Source organism: Schistocerca piceifrons, chromosome X (genome assembly GCF_021461385.2).
Source record: "Schistocerca piceifrons isolate TAMUIC-IGC-003096 chromosome X, iqSchPice1.1, whole genome shotgun sequence".
NCBI classification, from domain to species: Eukaryota; Metazoa; Arthropoda; class Insecta; order Orthoptera; family Acrididae; genus Schistocerca; species Schistocerca piceifrons.
Window position 1 is genome coordinate 857,058,103 of NC_060149.1, and position 22,352 is coordinate 857,080,454.

The 22,352-nt window shown below is 42.3% G+C and overlaps 2 non-coding genes across 2 annotated transcripts; both read left to right on the plus strand.

The window, feature by feature from the left end:
- The first annotated feature begins 14,366 nt into the window (after nt 1–14,366).
- On the plus strand, nt 14,367–14,441 carry Trnat-ugu. The gene has a single exon. It is a non-coding gene; the product is annotated as a tRNA-Thr (tRNA).
- A 1,002-nt stretch (nt 14,442–15,443) lies between these two features.
- On the plus strand, nt 15,444–15,518 carry Trnat-ugu. The gene has a single exon. It is a non-coding gene; the product is annotated as a tRNA-Thr (tRNA).
- The last annotated feature ends 6,834 nt before the right edge of the window (nt 15,519–22,352 follow it).

Here is a 22,352-nt window from a genome sequence, read left to right on the forward strand (position 1 = left end):
TTCAATACCAAGTACCTTCCCTTGGTGATGCTGATGAACTAAAACTAAACTCCTCCCGAACAGGCCATGAAGGCCCAATGGTACCGCTGATGAAGGGACATCTACATCTACTCTTCCCTGTCTTCTTTATATTCTCTTCTTGAATTACACCATAAATTTAGAATTCCCTACTTCCAAATTAATGTATTTTCCTTTAAAAATAACTTTAATTGCTGAATGTAAATAAAAAATAATGCCAAAAAGCGGGCAAAAGAACTCCATGCAGCTCCAAGTCCACATGGTGCTGCATGGGTAACAGTGCCTATGGTCTCAACCGCATAGCACAAACTTCCTTTGCAGTGGTGGTTATAGGTGCTGCTGTGTGAAGCACTAAGACCTGCATAAAGTAATAAGATCGCAGACCCTAGTAGTCATACAGCAGCTTCAAGGAGAAAAAAATGCAACTTGCCAGCAGTTATATTCCTTGTGTTCTCTCTCTCTCTCTCTCTCTCTCTCTCTCTCTCTCTCTCTCTCTCTCTCTTTCTTTGGTGGGTTAGGTTGTGCCACTAATTTTATGGCCCAAATTACTTTGAAACCTACAGCATAGCGATGTTTCTTCCATGCAATATGCAATCTCTATTCCAGTGGCCTTGTGTGATCAAACACAGTCCAAATGTGATAGACTGATATTGTTGGGGGTCATTCAGCCTGTTAAGAAACTGAATGGTCAGCTTCAACTTTGTGGTAACTTTAAAGTGTCCATTAATTCTCAATCTATCATTATCATGTTCTGAGGCATCAAGGGATCACCAATTTAGTATTGGAGGGCAGCGTGGAGGGTAAAAATCGTAGAGGGAGACCAAGAGATGAATACACTAAGCAGATTCAGAAGGATGTAGGTTGCAGTAGGTACTGGGAGATGAAAAAGCTTGCACAGGATAGAGCAGCATGGAGAGCTGCATCAAACCAGTCTCAGGACTGAAGACCACAACAACAACTACATAATTATCACATACCCTTTGACCCATTAGGGTGAGTTACTGCCCAATTTTTTTTTTCTAAGACTGATTTATCTGATGCCTGTTAACAGGTTCTGTTGGATGAGGACTTGAAATGGCTCCATGTGATTAACACACCCTTCACATTGTACCAACAACAGCACCTCCCATTCAGCGTGGCTAGCACCCCTGTCAGTTTTCAGCGTTTTTTGGATGAATTGATGTCCATTCTGGTGTGCATCAACCATCTTGATAACATTGTTGTGACACTTGCATCCACAGACAAATACTTTCCAAACTATGCTCATTGTTCACTGTCTTACAGACTGTTGAGTTGAAGTACAACTTGGCAAAATCTCACATTTTGCAGCCATCAATTGTCTATTTAGGGTTGAGGTTTCTCAGGAAGGTGTAAAGTCTTTCTGTCATCATATACTTATATGGATATGGTGTCTGTTCATTTGGACATGTCCAAAAGGACAGACACCATTGATGACCTGCAGCTGTTTAGAATGAAATGAGAGTTATATATTAATACCTTCAGCTGCTGACGGGCTGCTGACGGGGACAGGTGAAAATCTGTGCACAGACCGGCACTCAAACCCGGGATCCCCTTTTGCATGGCAGACGCTCTATCCATCTGAGCCACTGAGGATACAGAGGATAGTGCAACTGCAGGGACTATCTCACGCACGCCTCCTGCGAGACCCACATTCTCACCTTGTACATCCACACACTACATTCGTAGTGTCCCTACCCAACACACTCATTACTTGTGGAAGACATTCTTACGAAGTTCCGTAAGAGTTCAGGTAATATGTGTGCATCCGCACAGAGGAAGAAGGTCATGGCCGGTATTGCCAGAACTATATACTTATATGGATATGGTGTCTGTTCTTTTGGACATATCCAAAAGAACAGATGCCATCTTCATACATAAATAGTTAAGGGTAACCAGCTATTGACCTTCTTCTGTGCAGATGCACATGCATTGCCCGAACTCTTATGGGACTCGGTAAGATTGTCTGCCATGAGTAATGAGTGTAATGGGCAGGGGCACTACGAATGTAGTGTGTGGACATTAAATTGGGAATATGGGTCCCATGGGAGGCGTGCCAGAGATAAGTCCCTGCAGTGGCACTATCCTCTGTGTCCTTGGTGGCTCAGATGTATAGAGCATCTGCCATGTAAGCAGGAGATCCCAGGTTTGAGTCTTGGTTGGGGCACACATTTTCAACGGTCCCCTTTCACTTATATCAACGCCTGTATGCAGCTAAGGGTATTAATTTCATTGTAATTTCATTCTAACTAGCTGCATAGTCACTGATGGTATCTGTTCTTTCAAACATGTCTGAAAGAACAAATACCATCTTCATATATGTAAATTGCATTTTGCTCCCTTTTTGGCTAACTTCCATTCTGGCCACCGCCTAGTCTTGCTTATGGCACATCTCAGTATGGGCTCAGGACCATTCTTACACCTCACTATGAGGATGATTCTGAATGTCTGAAATTTTATGAACCAAAAACAGTTAATTGTGCTCAGCACAGCTACTAGCAAGTTGAAAGGAAACCACTGGCTATTGTCTACGGTCTCAAAAAGTTTCATGTATTCTTGTATGGGTCTAAGTTCCACTTCACTACTGACGAAAAGCCTTTGATTTTGTTGTTTAATACTTCTGCTTTCTTGCACATTGTCTCCAATGCTTGGCAGTGTTTCTGTCTCACTACAACTATGAAACATGTTTTTGGCCCACCCTACAGCATGTCAGTGTCAATATGCTGTTCTGGCTTCTGCTGGGGCGGATTCTACTTTTGATCAGGATGGGCTCTTTGTTTCTTAACTTAGATGTTGAGATGCAATGCACAGTGGAAGGATTTGCTATTACAGGCTCCTGGATCACAGCTGCTATTGCTGCTGACCTGGTTTTGTGTTGGTTGTTCATCTTGTTCAGTATGGGTGGCTGGACAAGCCTCCTGGCAGGGATCCTGATCATTTAGGTAACTACTGTGCCCTTTGTCACCACCTTCCAGTGTTTGAGGGTGTTATTCTGTTAGCTGCTGATGAGTTGTCTCCCAGGGTTGTGGTCCCAGGCATCCTCTGAAGATATGTGCTTCAGCTCCTACATCAGGGGGATTGGGGATCTTGCGTACCATGTTATTGGCCTGTCAGCATGTGTTTTGGCCCAGCATTGATAGTGACTTATCCATCTTGTAGCTGCTTGTTCTCAGTGTGCTACACAACATGTGGTGCCATTGTCATCACTCTCTCCGTGGCTCGCACAACAGTGCCATCGGAAAGTGTCCATGATGATATCTTGGGATCCTACGTCACTCCTTATTGGTTGTCAGTTGTTGATGCCTTCTCTAAATTTCCATACATTGTCCACTGTCCTTTGATGTCAACCACAGCTATGGTTCAGGCCTTTTTCAAAAGTTTTGCTATTGAGTTATTGCAGTATACACTTGTGATGGGTAACTGTTCTCAGTTTGTGTCTCAGACCTTCCACGATTTCTGTGCCCATCAGGCCATTTGCCATATGATTGCTTCTCCTTTACACCCTCAATCTAATATTGAGGCAGATCATCCCGTCTACAACTTCAAGGTTCAAATGAAGAAGTACATCATGGACTCTTCCACAGATGGTGTCTGATGCACTTCTTGAGTGACCACAGGTTTACACCAGTGGGGTGGATCAGAGTTCAACTGAGATGCTCCATAGTTGTCAACACCTCACCCTTCTCCACCTTCTCATGCCACACCACCAGTGTCCATCAATGGGGCCGTTGTCACGGTTTGTTCCTAACACCATGATCTGAGGGTGGGCTTTGGCCACCGACTGAAATAGTTTCAGGCCATGGTCCACAGTTGCCATGGCTGTGGCCTCTGTATGATGTGCACTAGTGATGGGCTGGTGGCATGCCATCATGATCAGCTGCGTCTTTGTGCCAGGACAAGGTCTGTGAGTCCTAGACTCCTGCTGTCTCCACCTCTGCCTCCTCCCTCAGTGCCAGTCCAGTTCTCATGGAGTGAGCCTGCTGTGAGAGCAGACCTGCTCTCCTTGTGAATGTCACTACCTCCAGTATCTCCTCTGGAGCCTGACACCTTGACACCTGCTGCCAACCCTTCCCATGAGACTCTGCTGCCATCTATGCTTCTTCCACTGGCTAGGCCAGAGCCATCTGGTCCCTCAGTGTTGTGTCCCTGGCACCCCTGACCTTGCAGCCAGCACCTTTGACATCAGTGCACTTCCAATACATCAAGATTTGGGATGCCAGGATCCTTCCTGCGCCCTTGTCACCCTTCCTCTATTCTGGTACTTCAAGGAGGGCCAGCCACTGTGGGTGTCCACAGCCACATCACTTCTGTCCCTACTCACTAATTCTGGTCTAGAATCTTTTTCTGCCACTGCTGTCATCACTTGTGTTGCCCACTGCAGACACCATGGATGTGTCAACAGTTGTACTGACACCTGCATCAAATGATGGCCACCAGAGGGTGTCACCACTTGTGCACACAGCACAGCACCTACTGCACCATCTACCACAGCTATTCCTTATATAATGACAATGTGGCAGGTGTTGGCCCGCAGATGAGTTCTACTGCTTATTGTACTGTTCCTATGCTTGTGTGTACTTGACTGTGGAATAATAAATTATTTTTTTAGGGGGGGGGGGGCACTACTGCTTGTTTCTTACATTGCGTCAGAAGTGAGTGCAACTAGTGTCTTGTATATGACTTAGTTATAAAATGAACCAATAACATGGCTTTCATTTGTGTGTAAAAAATAATGATAAAAAGAGTTAATGTAAAAAAATATAAGAAAAGCCACGAATTAGGAGCAAGAACATTCATCAAAACTGTGAGACTCTATTTGAGTAACTTCTATGATAATCATAGTAAAAGAAGGGTATGGCACTTCTTTGTGGTTCAAATGACTGTAGGTACAATTTTAGTAATCAAGAAACTTTGAAAAATCATAGATATACAGAAATGTTTTGAATAATATAGCTTTCACTATTATGTCCCATTCTTTTAATACACAATATTCCCTATTATGTAATCTTTTGTTTCACTTAAAATAAATTTGTTTCTGCTCTACTTCCCCCTTGACATAAGTAAAAATTAGATGTTATTTCTTCTTGAGTCAATTGCTCCTGGAAACAGGTAGAAAACACTGCACTGCAAAACAAGAACACACTCAAGAATCTTACATGGCAAATGGAAGTTCTGAAGAATAACCTTCAGAAATCACAAACTACCATGAATGAGCAGAAGAGGTAAATGGATAAAGAGAAACCTGAATACGAATCTGGGACAAGCAGAAAATGAGGCAGGAAAGAAATCTGATGATGTATGTGAATCAATAGGCTGAATCAAAAGGGTAATACATTTACAAAATAATGCAGGCAGTATCGTATTGAGAAGACAAACTGATGAAAATTTTGAAACTGAAGTGGAATAGTCTTTATACCCCAAATAAAGGCCTGGTGCCATAGCAGTTAGTCAGTCTAGCTATGAATCAATCAATGGTAAACAATATTTCACATATTTGTATGAAATGAGGTTCTACTGCCATACCCAATTTGATTTAAAATGTCATTAATTAAGATAAGCAGAGGAAATGGGTTTAGCACTTCTATCACACTTAGTTTATCAGAAGAAGAATTTCCTGTAGTAAAAGTAGATCATCTGAGTCAACTGCCTATTTGACAAACATTGGTGCAAATGTGGGCAAAATAGCAGGAATAGCAGTATTAAGAACTGGAAGTGTGATTTCCACTCTTTAATGAAAAGATCCACGGATGCATGTGGTGAGACATAAGTTAGGATGTACTACTAATAGTTTAAATTTGAAGGAGACCTGATAGTCACCATTATGTATATAATCTTTAAAGATATGCAAAGTAGAGGTCATAGAGATGATCATAGTCTATGCAAATTAGGCTTTCCAAAAGACTATGTAGTGGATTTAGGAATCATAGCAGAGAAGGTGAACTTTATTGGACCTCAGATGAGCACAAAAGAATACGAACAATAAAATGACCAACTTACACACACCACTCCTGGATTAGAGGTTGGACAGTACAGAGAGACTCCTGTCAAATTAATGGGTTACACCGTTGGATTGTTGAATAAATGTATAAACAGAATAAATGAGAGCATGTGCATGCTCATGTGCCTCTGGTGTGTGTAATTCCTTTTCAAATATAATATCAGTTATTCTTAATGTAAAGATATATTTTTCAATTTTAATTTATTATTTTATAAGATAATTGAGGTACTGAGATCTTTTCTACTCCAAAGAGTAAATTGGAAGTTAAGAAACCAAAACCACAATGCTCCTAACACTAGCACAAAAGCACTTACATGCATTTTGAGCAAAATGGAATAAGATGGTTTGAAAAGACAGCCACTGATTTAGGTTTCGTAAAGTAGTTAATAAAGAAAACTACTAGGAGTGTGATATTAAGTATAAAATATTCTAATGTATGTCTATAATTTAAGGAGTAAAATCAACAACCAATCAAATAGTTGAGGTGCTGAGTAATCAATAGGTACAAACACAATATTGATAGCTTTTGGACAACTCCTTTTACATAGATATAGCTACATGCACAGACATAAATAGACACAAATACACTTGTGTAGCTACTTTGACCCAGCTGACTACAGTGTGGAAGCACTGCGGGTTGAGTGGGATGAGAGTTTGTGTCATGTTAATGGGCAAGTGGAGAAAGATGTGAGTGGGAGGGAAAGGAGCCTGACAGCAAGGATAGAGAGCAGCAGGCAAATGGGATAGGAGTGTTCTACTGATGAGTTTGTTCTGGCTGCAGGAAGGAGGAGTTATAATGGCGAGTGCAGCCTCTCATTCTCTCTCTCAATCAAATGGGCTCCTCCACGAGATGTAAGTCTTTTTATGCAACACCATTTAGGCAACTTGCATGTCAGTGATCAAATGATGATAACAGAACACCCAGTCTCTGAGCAGAGGAAATCTCTGGCTCGGCGAGGAATTGAATCTGGTCCCCTTCTGTTGGCAATCTGGCATGATGGCCCTGCAGCTACTGAGGCAGACAGGGAGTGCACTGGGCAGGGAAGACAGAACAGAAGAAGAAGAAGAAGACTGTGAAGAAGATTATGGGAGTGTAGGACAGACAAGGTGAGGATCATTGTGCAGGGCTAGAGGTGGATGTGGGAAGGCTAGTGGAGACTGAAGACAGGGCAACTGCTGTATTGTAGAGTGTGTTGTGAGGACAGCTCCTATCTTCATAATTCAGAAAAGATGGTGTTCAGAATTAGTATCATCCAGATGATGCAGGTTGAGGAATAGCCATTAAAACTGAACATGTTTTGTTCAGCTATGTGTTCTCCCACTAGGTAGTAATCACTATTCTTGGTCACAATTTGATCGTAGACAACTGATTGATGGTCACATCCACATAAAATGCTGTGCAAAATTATAGCTGAGCTGGAATATGATGAGTGATTTCACAGGTGGCCCTGTCTCTTGTGGGGTAAGATAAGCTTGTGATGGAAATCAAAAAGGACATGCTGGGTGCATGTGCAGTACAGGTCTTGCATGGGTACAACTTGTTAAAGACTGAGGTGCAAGACCTGTCTAATATACCTGCCAGCATAGCCTACTCAGTCCTGTCACAAGCTTATCCTATCACATCAGAGGTAGAGACAGCTGTCAAAGGAGTAACATAATATACCAGCTCTACTGTAGTTTCTGTACAGTATTTTAAGTGGGTATGACCACCAACCAGCTGCCCACCCAAATGAATGGCCAGAGACAAATTGTGACCAAGGGAAGGGTTAACCACCCTGTGGCAGAACACACTGCTGAACAACACAAGCTGAGTTTCAATGGCTTTGCATAATCCATGACATCTCAATCCTTCTCCCAACACCAGCTTTCCTGAAATATACAATGGGATTTGTTCTTGCAAGACATGCTTCCTTCAACCCTGTAATCTTCCTGGCCTCAATCTCTGCTAGCCCCTACACCACACTAGCCTCTACATCTGCCTGTGATCCTACCTTTGCTCATCCTGCACTCACACACACTTTTCCACCATCTCCAAATAAAGTTTGAATATTGAAAGCAAGTGAAAAGTTTCTCAAAAATGGAAAATGAAAGTACTCACTATGTTAACTGAGCACTGTGTGTGTGTGTGTGTGTGTGTGTGTGTGTGTGTGGGTGTGTGTCATAACTGTAGACATAAATGGCTCTGTCCAGCTGGTAGAAGGTTCTCAGGTAAAAATTATTTCTCATTCCACAATGCAATAAAGGTTATTAAGTAAGCAGCTCATATCATCTGAGGCTACTGATATTTTTCCCATTCTTCTTTTCCCTCTTCAAATGCAAGTAATATACTGTAACCAAATTCAGCACACAAATTAATTTAACAAACAAAGAAATTACCTTGCTGTTAAATAATTCTTTACACGCAATCTTATAGTAGGCAATGAGAACATATTTCAAGTTATCTCCAAGTGTCAAATTTACAAGAACAGTTTCATATACAGAATATACATTAGTTGAAATAAAGACTTTTTTCCCATCCAAATAAATGCATTCTTCAGTGTCATATATCCATTGTTTGAAAAAATATGGAACAGAAAGTTCCAGGTGTGTGTGTGTGTGTGTGTGTGTGTGTGTGTGTGTGTGTGTGTGTGTGTGATTGTGAAGTTTTTACTCTTGTTTGTGTGCCTGTTGACACCTTAGCATCTCTACCATTTGGAGAGTTGTTACTTTCGCTCTAAAATTATTTACATTCCTCACATAACATTTGTATTCCAGAATCATTCTACACCCTGCAGAGGTATGTTCACTGACTGTAAACTTCCTTGCAGAATACAACTGTGTGCAGGACCAGGACTCAAACCCACAACATTGCCTTTGTATTATCTTAAATAATCACAGGACTTTCTGTTACCTGTTTAAATGATCTGTCAAAACATATACTGTATTGCAAATGTGTGTATCTTTCTCACTCATGCATGTGACATATTTCTTATTATTTAGTCAGATCTCTTTCTTTTCATGAAACAAAACATTTCTTGTTAGAGTTTCTGATTAATTTCACACTCTCAAATTCATCTAAATCTCAAAATTTGTGAACACCACTGCATCTATTGCTGTTACATTTAGTTCTTGTAGTTTATGATTGACATGGTGTAATGGTTGGTACGGGCCTCCAATACCCTCAACAGTTGCAAATATTAAAACTTGTGTGACCACCTTCAGTGTGTGTCACTATACAGCTACATCCACATACATACTCTGCAAGCCACCATATGGTGTGTGCCAGGGGTACCCTGTGCCACAACTAATCATTTCCTTTCCTACTCTACTTGCAGATACAGCAAGTGAAAAATGACTGTCTATATGGCTACAGATTCCCACTTGGGCTCCCGAAGTATATCTGTAACACGTGCTTGCTGATTGAACCTACTGGTGACAAATCTAGCAGGTCACCTATGAATTTCTTCAATGTCTTCTTACAATCTGACCTGGGGTGGATCCCAAGGACTTAAGCAGGAGTCAAGGATAGGTCAGACTAGTGTCCTAAATGCAGTCTACTTTACAGATTAACTACACTTTTCTAAACCTTTCCTAAACTTCTCCCAATAAACTGAAGTCAAGTAGACCATTCACCTTCCCCACCACAATCCTCACATGCTCATTCCATTTCATATCACTTCGCAATGTTACGCCCAGATATTTAAATGATGTGACTGTGTCAAGCAGGACACTACTCATGTTCTGTCTGAACATTGTAGGTTTTTTATCCTACTCATGCACATTAACTTACATTTTTCTACATTAAAAGCCAGCTGCCATTCATCAGAGCTGTTACAAATATTGAATGCTTTTCGAAAATCTAGAAACATGGAATCTGCCTGTTGTTCTTCATACATATGAGGGTAATCCCAAAAGTAAGATCTCCTATTTTTTTTAATAAGTGCAGAACTCTGTTTGTGTGGCAGTTGGTCACACTGTTATGAGGAGTGCTTCACATGCTGTGTATAAACATGTGCACACCACACTGAGGCAGTCAGTCTTCGCTTGGCAGCCATTGAGAATGGAGCGCCCATTGGATGTTACCGCCAAGTGTGAATTACACGCAGTTATTCGGTTTTTGAATGCAAAGGGCACTGTGCAGATTGAAATCCATCACAAGTTGATGGAAGTGTATGGTGAGTCGTGCATGGATGTCAAAAACGTTCATAAGTGGTGTAGGGAATTTGCAGTTGGTCAGACCAAAATTCATGACGAAAAAAGGAGTGGGAGACCATCAATTTCTGAGGAGACAGTGTTGAAGGTTGAGCAAAGGATGCATGAAGATTGGTGGATCACCCTGGATGATGTTTACACGTTGGTTCCTGAGGTTTCCTGAAGCACCGCTCACAGAATTTTAATAAAAACATTGAGCTACCGGAAGGTGTGTGCAAGATGGGTGCCATGCATGCTGACTGAGGACCACATGCAGCAATGAGTTGATGCTTCCCACGCATTTCTTCACTACATTGCAGCCAAACTGGACAATTCCTGGACTCTATTGTCACAGGTGATGAAACCTGGACATACCCCTTTGGCTGGAAAGCGATTCAGCTCCGACAACGAGGTGAAAGAAGAGGTTCATGATTTTCTGAACAGCATGGTGGCAAGCTGGTATGACTTGGGCATACAAAAGAATCTACAGAAATGCATTGACAGGATTGGTAATTATGTCGAAAAATAGCTAAATGTTCAAGCTGTAAACTGATGTAAACTATTGTAGAAATAAACAGGTCTATGTACTTATAATAAATAGGAGACCTTACTTTTGGGGTTGCCCTCGTAGTTTGCAGTATATCTTGTGAGAAGGGAGCGAGCTGCATTTCACATGAGCAATGCTTTCAAAAGCTATGTTGATTTGCTGACATGAGCTTTTCAGTCTCTACAAAATTTATTATATTCTCACAGAAAACCCCTAAAAACCAATACAATTGAATGTCAAATGTGCACATGCCTTGTGGAATATTACTGTAGAAACTTGTAAATGTTTCATCCAGATAATGTGGGTGGCCTGATTGCCAGAGCTGTGGTGTGAAGCCATTACACCTTCTTAATTGATGAAAATGTTTCTGACTGTTGTACCTTGCTATCAATATGCAGTTCATGTCAAACTAGCAGCCTGTTGAGTGGGCACACAATCGTGTACCAGCTGCAAGAATGGAGCAGGCTGCTAATTTCCTAATGAAGAAATCTCTGATTTCCAAAGTTGGCAATTTTGTACCTACCTGCATACATCTATTTCTGTCCTGTTACAGGCTTACCCTACCCCACCCAATGTTGGGCCACCTGTGAAAGCAGCCAAGTCATATACCATCTCTGCCACAGTTACTGCATGGCTTCCCATATTGGTATGACTACCACCCAGCTATCCACCAGGATGAATGACCGAATGGCCAGTGCCAACCCATAGCCAAGAGCAAAATGGACCACAATGTGGCACAACATGCAGCTGAACATAACATGTTTAATTTCAATGGCTACTTAACAGCCCAGGCTGTCCCAATCCTCCCCTCCACCATCAACTTTTCTGAACTGCACAAATATGGATTATCCTTATACCTCATTCTCCAGTCCTAAAATTACCCTATTCTTAATCAACAGTAACCTACTGCCCTCACACGCTGCTTTCATTCATTGTGAAAGTTGCATTCCAGACCAAGCCGCATTTGCATGCGTGCGCACGCACGCACGCGTGTGTGTGTGTGTGTGTGTGTGTGTGTGTGTGTGTGTGTGTGTGTGTGTGTGTGTGCGTGTGTGTATGTATGTGTGTGTGTGTCTATTGCTGACAAAAGCTTAATGGCCAAAAGCTATGAGTATGTGAATCTTTTTATTGTGCCTATTGCGACTCAGCATATCCGCTATATGGTGAGTGGCAACTTTCATTCTCTGGTATTGAAACAGAATAACAACTTAGTTGTACATCACAGAAGACAATTTCCTTGTTCGCCCTGTTAAACTGAGTTACAGTAATGCAAATATGTTGGACTTCAATGTGACAGACTTCAATGGTAAATTCAGTTTTATTTTCATCTATTGTTGAATGCAATGATTTCCTCATAAAACCTTATTTATGATATTTTGTTAATGTAACAATCTCTGTCTAACATAGCAGAGGAATAGTTTCCTTTGCGAACACTCTGAATATCATCATTTGTGTATCATTAGTATCCAGTAGTCTCTGTATAAACAGCAAAACAAATGGTTGTGGTTGCAACATTCAGTTACCATCTGATGATGGTCTAATGAGCTGAGAGCATTTGTGTTCAAATAAATATTGTTTTGCAGGACATTTGGATTTTTTCACATTTAATATAATTTAATCAGAGTTACATTTATATTTTGTGACTTTTAGCTTTTGAAGAGAATGTAGAACTGCATACGCAGTCACACATGTTGCCACTCAGACACCCAAACACACATTCTTGTGGACATTAATGAATGCAGTTGTCAGAATTGATGGAGGTTGGGAAGGGGTTTTGGGAAAGAGATAATCTTTGGAAAGATGACTGCACAGCCACACAACAAGACAAAAAGAGTGCAGAGGATAGAGGAAAGAGAGATGCTGGAATACAGAGGGAGCAGGGACTGAGGGGAAGGGGAAAGGACAGAAATGTGAAGATATAGAGCGATAATGGGGAGAGGGAGAAAAGAGGGAGAATTGAAAAGGGGGATATGCCAAGGGACAGAGGGGAGGAGGACAGGGAGAATACCCACATGAGTGGCAGGTGGAGGGAGAACAGTGGTGGGATAAGGCAGTACAGGATCTGGACCAAGAAAGAGTGGCAAAGACAGAAGGGAAAAGGGAAGGTGAGGCAGTGGGAGCTGGTTAGCAGAGGTTTAGACCAGGGAATTGTGAGAGCACAGGACATGTTGGAGAGAATTCCCATCTGAGCAGTTCAGAGAAACTTGTGCTGCAAGGGAGTATCCAAATGGTCCACATAGTGAAGCAGTTGTTGAAGTCATTTGTGTCATGGTTTATATAAAGTTCACCAACTGGACAGTTGAGTTTATGGTTTGCCAGTTTGGCAGTGGCAATTCGTGCAAGTAGACAGTAGGATACATCTTGTGCACACATGTATATGAGCAATGTTGCAATTACTGTACAGCATTGTAACATGGCTGCTTTGTCACATATCCTTGCCTTTTATTTGGTAGTAAATGCCTTTGTTCTTTGGATATGGTAGCCTCCATGTCTATTCTTTCTTTTAAGACTCTCTTATATAATCATACTGTTTGTAGCATCACACTTACACCCCAGTAATTTGCCTATTACCCTTCTTACAGACTGAAGTAATAATTGACTTTTTCCATTCCTTGGGTACCTGGTCCCTTTCCAAACCCTTATCGTACAACTGGGCCAAGATATCATTCACAGCCAGGGGAGTTGCCTTTATTATTTTTAGACTAGGGAACTTGCATATTGAAGGAATATCCACATTATGGAGTCTAAAAAACTGAAGAGAATTTGCAGAGGGCTAGAGACCCATTTAGCCTTAGTCAGTCTGCAGAAATCATATGGTACTGCACTGCAAAACAAGAATACTGGCCCGCATCTCGTGGTCGTGCGGTAGCGTTCTCGCTTCCCACGCCCGGGTTCCCGGGTTCGATTCCCGGCGGGGTCAGGGATTTTCTCTGCCTCGTGATGGCTGGGTGTTGTGTGCTGTCCTTAGGTTAGTTAGGTTTAAGTAGTTCTAAGTTCTAGGGGACTGATGACCATAGCTGTTAAGTCCCATAGTGCTCAGAGCCATTTGAACCATTTGAACCAAGAATAGTGGCATATAACTATTTACATCAAAGCAACCTCAAAGTAGGATAGAGGAAAGAGAGATGCTGGAATACAGAGGGGGCAGGGACTGAGGGGAAGGGGAAAGGACAGAAATGTGAAGATATAGAGGGATAATGGGGAGAGGGAGAGAAGAGGGAGAATTGAAAAGGGGGATATGCCAAGGGACAGAGGGGAGGAGGACAGGGAGAATACCCACATGAGTGGCAGGTGTATATGAGCAATGTTGCATTTACTGTACAGCGTTGTAACATGGCTGCTTTCTCACATATTCTTGCCCTTTATTTGGTAGTAAATGCCTTTGTTCTTTGGATATGGTAGGCTCCATGTCTATTCTTTCTTTTAAGACTCTCTGCACGCGCTATATGCCCGAACTCGTACGGGACTTGGTAGATTAATCTGCCACGCATAACTAGTATGATGGACAAACATCTATTAGGCGCATTACAAATGTAGTGATGTTGACATGTTGGGAATGTGGATCTCACAGGGAGCGTGCAAGGGATAAGTCCCTGCAGACACACTATCCTCTGTGCCCGCGGTGGCTCAGATGGATAGAGCGTCTGCCATGTAAGCAGGAGGTCCCGGGTTCGAGTCCCGGTCGGGGCACACAGATCTCCCTACTGGTAATCCCATTGTGGCTGGATACAATGCTCCCACAAAATGAACCTCTCCTGCCTTCAGTGACCAACACCTCCAAACTATAGTCTATAACCTCCCATCCTACATTCAAGACATAGCTCATTTTCTTCACCACATCTCCTCTCCTATTACACCAGACACCTTGCTGATTACTGTGGATGCACAGCTATGTCACTTTCGAAGTCCAAATTGACAAAACATTATGTGGTATTGCCACATGTACTCACGTAGCACCATCTTATGCCAGCTTATTTCTGGATCATCTGGAGAAATCATTCCTTTCCAATCAACACCTAACACCCTTTGTATGGTTCAGATTCATTGGTGACATTTTTAGGCACTGGACTCCAGGAAAACTTTTGCTCTTTCCTCCATAACACATATTCCAAAATCCACTCACACAGTCCTTCTCAAGTCAATGAACACTCATCCTAGATGTCAATCGACACACCTCAAATGACTCCATAAATAACTATATATGACGGTAGTATCTGTTCCCGAAAGAACAGTTACCGTGGATGACCATGCAGCTTTGCTAGAAATGAAATGATAATTAAATGAACACCCTAGCTGCAAACAGGCGTTGATGTACTTCATTGAGGACACGTTGAAAATGTGTGCCCCGATCGGGACTCGAACCCTGTTTGCAGCTAGGGTGTCCATTTAATTGTCATTTCATTTCTAGCAAAGCTGCATGGTCATCCACGGTAACTGTTCTTTCGGGAACAGATACTACCTTCATATATAGTTAAAAAATATGGCTTTCCGGCCATTGACCTTCTTGTGCGAACGCACACGCTACGCCCCAACTTGTACGGGACTTGGTAGATTAATCTGCCACGAGTAATGAGTATGATGCGCAAACATCTATTAGGCGCATTACGAATGTAGTGATGTGGACATGTTGGGAATGTGGGTCTCACGGGGAGCGTGCAAGGGATAAGTCCCTGCATACGCATTATCCTCTGTGCCCGCGGTGGCTCAGATGGATAGAGCATCTGCCATGTAAGCAGGAGGTCCCGGGTTCGAGTCCTGGTCGGGGCACACATTTTCAACATGTCCCCAATGAAGTACATCAACGCCTGTTTGCAGCTAGGGTGTCCATTTAATTATCACTCCATAAATACATCTGTACATACCAACAACCAACAGTACCTCCATGTCGATAGTTGTCACCCATTTCCTGTCAAAAAATCTCTTCCCTAGAACCTAGCCACCTGCATACGTTACAAGTGCAGTTGGAAGCAGAAATTGAAAGAATGTATTGATAATCTTACCACGGCCTTCACTGATGGTCAATATCCTATCCAACTCACCCATTAATAGATCTACCATTCCATATGCTCCTCTCACATTTAACCAGCCAATGACCAGTACTCTCCCAATCACAGATACAATCCAGAGCTTGATAAGCTCAACCCCATCCCCCACCAGGGCTTTGGCTGCCTCTCATCGTGCTCTGTGATGAGGGATACATTACCAAAAATCCTACCTTCATCCCCCAGACTTGCGTTCTGCCACCCACCTGACATACTGAACATGCTTGTCCATCCCTTTTCCAATCCTATCCTCAATTCTGCACCCCACAGTTTATTCCTTTCTTGTTATTCCAGGTGCAAGACGTGTCCCGTACACACACCAATCACCCTTCTACCTCAGCACAATCACAGGCATTTCATCATCACCTTGTATGTAATCCACAGCTGGCACTACTTCTTGCTTCCCATTTCCCATTTCTTCCAATCCCTCCAGTCCAGTCTCCTCTTTGTAGTCCTCTGGCATCCACCATGTCCTGAACCTCTCAATTTCAGGTGCTTAGGTTGTCCACACTTTCATCTTTCCACAGAGGTCCATTACCACATTTTCTTTGGCCTTCATCTATCATCCTTTCTTTCCAGATGCCCATGCCATTATAGGTGTTCCTTACCTGTGGTGTCTGTTATTGATTTATTGACATCTGTGGCCTCTCCTACGTTGGCATTTGGTACACAGTCCCGCCTGAAGGTGATGAAACTTCATGTCTGAAAGTCTGTCTCTAGTGCAAGCAACTTGCTTCTCTGACATTTATTACCCAAGTTTCTGCTCCATATGTACTTATGTTTTCTACAATTGAAAGATATATCACTTGTTAGATTATTTTTGTTATTTTGTTTTCCCAACGGACTGAGTTCAGTTGTCTTATGGCCCTCCTACCATGCACTGTTTTGATATTTGTGTCACCCTTACTTTTCCCGTTTGACGACATCTTAACCACTAGGACTTAAAAAAGACTTACATTACATGATGTTACTGGCTCCAACCTCCAGATCCTCTCTGGTATTGTTGCCAACCTTCAGATATACGGTTTCTGTCATGCTTATTGTAAGGCTTCATTTTTCATACTACTCTTTTAATTTCTGAAACATGTACTCAGCATCATGCTGGTCTCCTCCTGTGGCAACATGGTCACTAACAAAGTGAAGTGTGTAGAAGGTTCCATCATCCACAGAGACTCCCATGCCTCCATATTTGTTCCTCCAGGCCTCAAGTACTTCCTCCACACAGATTTTAAATAGCTATGGCACTGTGCACATCATTGGTATAGCTGTTTTGTAACAGGAAACTCCGTTTTCCCAACTTCCGTTCATCACTCAAAAATCTGGGGACAAATTTTGCACTCACTAGTCTCATTTCCACAGTATCAGTTAAAATACTTTGCATGGATCCGTACAAGATGCTAAGTTCTTTGGTATGCTCTAGAATAGTTATGAGCCTGTTTGAACGAATAATTTTTGCCACTTTCTGCAAGTTTTCTTCTGTTTTTGACGTTAATGGACGTCCCGATCATGGCTCATTATCTACACCTCCATTCCGCTGTTAAACCACTCATATCTCTTGTAGACAGTCTTCTGAGTTACAGCATTACCACCATACATAAATTTCAACATTTTATGAGCTTTTTTGGCACTTTTTTGCAACTTGAAACAGACCTTAATGTTCACACATTGTTCGAAATCCAAGATGCGAGACAGACATGGTAAACACATCCCCACTCTATCATCTCTCGACGCTGACTGACAATTTAGAACGTGTTTCAAAGTGACTCTGCCTGTCTCCACAGATCAGGCCATCGGAAAAATTACATCAAATGGTTGTAACATTAGTAGCTGCTTCTAAAAAATTTCATTCCCCGTATTTTTTGATCACGTCTAATATCATCAGGAGATGACTGGCGGCAGAGGAGGAGGATCGTAGATGGCTGGAGGATGGAACTACTGTAAACAAGGTTCTGTATGGGTTTTTGGTTAACTGTTGTCAGTGGGGATGTGTAGCAAAGAAATGTTTCCACGGCAAACAATGAGTGAAGGAAACAAGGTTCTTTAGAAGTCCAGCATGGCTGAAGTTAGTTTTGGGGCTAGGTGAGACCTTTAGGAAGTACTGAGACTTATACAGGGGTCAGAATTGCAGCAGAAAGACTGATAACAGTGTTACAGGGTGGGTGTTCAGGAGTATGTTTTACAGAGGGTGGAGGGCAGTTTTGGGGATATGGAAGGTAGAATAGGACAGCAGGGCACCGTTGAGAAGCTACAAGAGGTTCACATGAGAGTGGTAAGCTTTTTCTTGGCTACAGGAAGTCCCACTGAGAGTGATTGGAAAAGGTAAAGATTCTCATGGTAAGACAGGTGACAATTTGAGATGACAGTTTTAATGGTAAGCCCATTAGGAGGGATAAATGGGCCTGACACGATTTTAGAAAGCGGATATGTGACCGGAGTCATGCAAAGGCAAAGGTGAGATTTCGGAATTGGTGAAGGTACGACAAGGAGGAATTCACGGTTGTATGGTTGGGGGACAAAATGAATAACTGATAATTGTATAAAAAAAAGGTGGAAAAAAAGAAAGTGAAAATTTGACAGCTTGGAGAGCTATGTAAGAAGCTCAGAAAACGTTTTAAAGAAGGAGGAAATAGTGGGCACGCTCGCAAATAAATAACTTTGCTCACAAATTGATGCGTATGACAGTAAGAAACATTAGCAACAAAGATCATAAACGAAGATGAGCGATCGTGTAATGAGATTGTAAATAAAGTTGCGCAATCTGCTAACGGTCATGTTGAGTAGCATGAGTCTTTAGAGGAGAAAATGTCAAAAACAGCATTGGAATTAAATGTTAAAACGGGAGTGACGTTTTTAGTGCAAGGAATTGAAGCACAACATTGTTTATTGTGGTGGGCCGTTACAACAGCAGGTGTCCATACTGTGCAACAGAAGGGAGGGGGGGCGGCGGTGTGTGTTTTCAACAATAGACAACCAAAATACCACACAGAACCTCGTTTACAACAGTTCCAATCTCTATCCAACTGTGATCCTCCCCCACTTCCACCCACACATCACCTGGTAATTTTCAGGAATTGCTTACTTCCAACTTGGTCATCCCTGCTTTCCTAAATCACTCCCCCTGAGTCCAACATCAGTCCCATGCAACACACAGTTGTCGATAACCTGAAAACCAATCCAGATCTCATCATCCTTCCCACAGACAAAGGCTCCACCCCAACGATTAGGAATCTTAGTGACAGTGGTTGAGGGTTTCTGCCAACTTTTTGAAACCTCTGTATACAAACCTTACAATCGTGATCCCATTCTAGAAGTCCAGCAGACCTCCAGCAGCTCCTTGAGGCCTTAGCTTCATCCCAAAACCTAACTTATGAACCCACCTCTCTCCTCACATCAGCAATCCCCCACACTCGTACCTTTTACCTACTCCCCAAACTCCACAAATCCAAACCTAACCCTTCTTCTTAGTGGTCGCCCATTATGGCTGTGTACAATGCTCCCACAGAATGAATCTCTTGCTCTGTTGACCCACACCTCCAAATTATTGTCTGTGACCTCCCATCCTACATTAAAGACACTGTTCACATACTTCACTGCCTATCCACAAATGTATGTTTACAACCAGACACTATGTCAGTTACTGAGAATGCAACATTCTTTTACACCAACATCCCAATGTCTGTGGCCTTGCAGCAATGGAATGTCTTTCCCAATGTCTTCCTGATACAGAACCAACCCCCTCTTTCCTATTCCTCATATCCAACCACATCCTGACCCACAATTATTTCACTTTCAAAGGCCAAATCAACAAACAAATCTGTGTCAGCAAAACATCATGGGGTAATGTGTGCCATAATTCTAGTAACCACGCGTGTTTACGTAAGAAAGCAGAAGTCAGACGCAAAAGCAACTATTCAGCACACTGACCCTACAAAGTACACCAGCCAGAGCTCCTGAAATGTGAAATTGGGACATAACGGAGAGGTCACCATCCTATGCCACCATCCTATGCCACCTAATTTCTGGCCCTTCTGGTGGAGTCTTTCTTATCCAATCAACACTTAAAACCTCTTGTCTGGTTCAGATACAGTGATGGCATTCTCAGAATCAGGATTCACAGCAAGGACAATTTTTTGTCTTTCCTCCATAACTTCAACACCTGTTCCAGAACCAAAATAAAGTATAAAATCAAAAACAACTTCAGCCATCTATATTTCAACTTTTATTTTACTTATATGACCAGTTTTGGCATTTCACTACACCATCTTCAGCCCCCTAGCGTATCCACTCGGTACACACTGAAAAGGTGAGGCTCATGGTGCAGTGTCAGCATAAGACCCAGTGACATTACAAGGCCGTCAGCCTGTTCAGCCAACTCACGGTTTCATTCACACTGTTTAGGCACCTAGCGGCTGCAGAAGAGGGTGAACAGGATGCACATGGTCACCTTGTAAATGGCAGACAGGAAGGACAGCCCTTTGCTGTAGGATATGACCTCATGAGCTGGTGGCACGCAAGTGAGACGGCTTGCTTCCTTGTGATGGTGGAAGAGCAGCTCTGTGTCCCCATTTGGGAACCAGAGACCCTCTGCTGCCGTCACAGTAAAGCCCTCCAAATAATCCGCTGGTCAAAGTCTTCAGGATGGGACTTGCCATCCCATAGTAATTCATAGACAGACAGATGAGTCTGCAGTTGACAAACCTGCCACAGGGGCCTATCTGGTTCTGCCATCCAGAGATGGTTGCACTGGAAATGAGTAATATTTGTGCGAGACTGGCCAGCATCCGTCATGCAATAAAGGCATAACTTAGCCCACCTTTCCCCTGTGATCTGCTTTCCTGACCTCTCCGTTATGTCCCAATTTCACATTTCAGGAGCTCTGGCTGGTGTACTTTGTAGGGTCAGTGTGCTGAATAGTTGCTTTTGCGTCTGACTTCTGCTTTCTTACGTCAACACGCATGGTTACTAGAATTATGGCACACATTTCCCCATGATGTTTTGCTGCACAGGTGTCTAAACTCACCCAGCTCATGCAGTATGTAGCAATTGGTCCAGTAGTGCGGTCATAAAGTCTGCAGTGTTATCAGTCTCCACTCCACGGCTTTACCTACTTTCCTCTGCTTCTTGAGTGGCTAGGGAAGGTATCTGAAGTTTTACATGCTTGTGACAATATATTATTTTGCAGTGCAACACCTCATACTAGAGCGCAATCGAAATACTTGTATAAGTATTAAATTTATCAGCTGGCATCCAATGATCAGTGTCATTAGTGCATTTTCGGAGAGAAAGATTTCATTACTTAATATCAACTGTCGTTTGGATGTGTATGTCTTGGACAGAATTTTGGTTTCAATTGTATCATCATATTTTCACTGTGAAATGTTCGCTGCAGTATTAATCACAGGTCCCTCACAAACAGTATCAACAAAGTTATCTAAATTGGCTGGAATGTTAGGCATTACATTGTTGCGGTATCTGTCGCCCACAGCGTTGGTGTATGCCAACCAAATGATATAGTAATGTAGTAATATATGACAGGAGATATGCTGGCAGTGTCAAGGTAGAAAGTAGGCTCTTACCCATTAGTTAAGAAAATTTGTTATAAAAAAGTACCTAAGTCTCGTATGCTGGAACGAAAATTTAAAGCAGACTAGATTTAGTCTGGAAGTTTAATTGACCATCATACTTTTTTGGCTTTCGAAAATACGAAGGAAAGATTTTACTGACCTATTGAAACATTTTCGGAAACACAACAACCTGCCATTATCATGAACTAGCGTATTTGCACATATACAACAGTCTCTTTCAGTGTCTTCTCCTGAATTATGAGACCCACTACGCAGAGCTCAATATTTACATGCATCTTTTTGGAAGTCTGGAGTCAGCACATCAAAGGCATAATTAATTGCTTCAATGAAATTACTTTCGGTGTTTTGCCTTTGTGAAGAAAATACTTAAAGGGCTCAACTGTATGCTGTGAAAATGGACTGATGCCTTCCTTAACATTATAACTTGCTTATCCAGTTACAAGAAATTGCACATCAGCAGTGTGGTATATATTGTTAGGTCAGTCTTATGATGCTTAAAAAGTTACTCTATCGCAGTCTTTGTTCAGTCCATTTCATAGCATAATGCCTATATGAAATGGCTCCCTTGCAATTTTAATTGATGTGACGTGTTGAAGAAAACACACATGCTTCTGGATTCAGAAAACGTTTTATCTGTATCAATACAAACTTTAATGTTTTTTACACCCTTATCATATGTCACAACTATAAGGTACATTTCTGATTCTTCGACAGCCTTGATGATACTGTGAAGCAAACTACTCGTCGTAAGTATATAGAAATGGTAATAAACACGTTTATGAAACCTGCGAATCACAACAACCTGAGCATTGGAATGTGGACGGATTGCTATGTTCTCCGACGATGAATGGAGGACGTCAACGCGCGCAGTGGGCGCGCGGTTTGAGGCGTCATGTCACGAACTGTGTGGCCCCCTCCCGCCAGAGGTTCGAGTCCACCCTCGGGCATCCGTGTGTGTGTGTGTGTGTGTGTGT